Raw genomic sequence first — 2,198 nt, 5'->3', positions numbered from 1 at the left:
GAATGACTGGTCTGAACCGTTCTCCTTTGAACTAACAAACCTACATCTATTACTTCTCAAGTCCGATACACTCAGCAGTGGTGCCTACACCCGACAACAGCCATGCATTGGTTCAGTCAGTCCAACCGTCATCTGACCATCCATCTACCTCCCCCCACGTACACACACATTCACTGAGAGCTAGGTGCTACAACTGCCCCAACTGTCCTGGGATTGCTTTTGGAGCTGAATGTAGATGCCCCTGTGATGTATATCGTTCTTTTTTTTATTATGAGGGCAATTTTTCTTCATTGTAGAAATGGATGAACATGCAGATGAATCATAAAAGTACCTATGATAATACTGTCATTCTCCTTGATCTGATTTTGTTTCTCTTCGCGTTCGATGTGCCTTTTCTTATGCTATTAAAGTCTTTCTCAGAGCATCACTTCTAATGGTTGTGTGTGCGTTTTATTAACAGCAGAGTATATAACACTTTACATACATTTAGGTTGTGCATCTAGGTCATTTCCAAGTGTTCACTGTGTAACTCTTGCACACGTCTTCATTTAATGCCTTAGGATGAAGTCTCCAAAGCCATATTACTAGGTCACACAGGGTTAAACACGATAAGCTTGCCGGTTCATATTTTTCTGACATTTTGGTCTTAGTGGTACCTTAGGTGAATGTTTACAGAACAAATTTGTGTCCCACTCACCAGTTTATACCCATTGTGCTTTGCGGGTGGGAGGAAGATGATGAAATGTTCTACTCCCAGAAAATTTTACCGTCTTCATCCATCTTTTTTCCTACCTCTTGAGCTTTGTTCAAGGGCAAACGCTGCCCTTTCGGTCTCATCTGGTTGACTGTACTGTGAAGCATGTAGGTGCTCAGAGAAGTTATACCAAAGCAAACCAAACCAAACCAAGCTCACTGCCATTGAGTCAAGTCCAAGTCATCATAACTCTGTAAGTTAGGGTAGAATGGCGCCTACCCAGTTCCAAGGCTGTAACTCTTTTAAAATCATTTTTATTAGGGGCTCATACAACTCTTATCGTAATCCATACACACATCAATTGTGTAAAGCACATCTGTACATTCATTGCCCTCATCAAGGCTGTAACTCTTTACGGGGAGCAGCTGGTTTCAAACTGTGGACCTTGAAGATTGCAGTCCGACTCGTACCCACTATACCACCAGGGCTGCATGCGTGAACACTGATAATGGCTTTTTTCCCCCCTCAGAGAATTTAAAGGGCCACCACTGTCCATGTGCATGGCTTCCCGGAAGCATAAATCCTTCTGAGGGTGCTACCTAGCTGTTTTGTTACATAAAGGAAATGTCTTGATTCAAACATCTGCTGCCCGAGATGATCTGCCTCCTGCAAACGTTTAGCCATCTTGGCAAATGGGACGCACCAGTTAAAGAGCAGCTGCTACGTCTTCTCTTTCTTTCCAAAGCCTTTCGCACAGTGAGGCAGGCAGGACTCATCTGGACTCCTCGCTCTCCCTGTCCCCTGTGAATTTCCAAGGCTGTAACTCTTTATGAGAGTAGAGAGCCCCATCTGGTGGTTTCCAACTGTGGATCTTGTGCTTTGCCGTTCAGTACATAACCACTATGCCACGGGGGCTCCTTCCCCAGTGCACTGGAAGGACTCAAACCACACAGAGCTAAGAGCCTGAGTGGGTCCCTTCATCTAAGTGCTAAGGTTCATTCCTATTTGGTGCGTGTTGCCCAACAATCCCACGACACGGGTCAGATTTCCCATTTACTCTCATAAACCCACATCTGTTCCAGTTATGTCTCAATTGTGTTGACATTAAAGCAGTAAAAAGGTGGTAAACACACTATGATAACACAGCCACTGGGCCAGTAAAATGTCATGTCATCTCACAAAGCCGTTCAATGTACTTTTATCACCGATAGTATGACAAACTTGCCCCGTGAGTCAGTCGACAAATATGAACGTGCTTCCTACAGAAAAGCAACTGGGTAGAATGTCACCTCTGAGGTGATTAAAAAAAACAAAAACAAAAACCTGGGGCCCAGGAGAAAACAAAATGGTTTTAGAAAACTAAAGGGAGCTGAATGATTATCAAGTTATCAGACTCACAATCCAAACATTTCCGATCCAAAGTTCCACCACCAGGCCCGCGCGCCCCCCACCCCCCTCCCCCGCCGGCCTCGCGCGGGCGCCCCGGGCCGCCGCCGCCAGGACG

Source organism: Echinops telfairi, unplaced genomic scaffold, assembly GCF_000313985.2.
Source record: "Echinops telfairi isolate 266 unplaced genomic scaffold, ASM31398v2 ScPeMD7_6681;HRSCAF=7622, whole genome shotgun sequence".
NCBI lineage: Eukaryota > Metazoa > Chordata > Mammalia > Afrosoricida > Tenrecidae > Echinops > Echinops telfairi.
Note: the sequence above shows the minus strand (reverse complement) of the source record.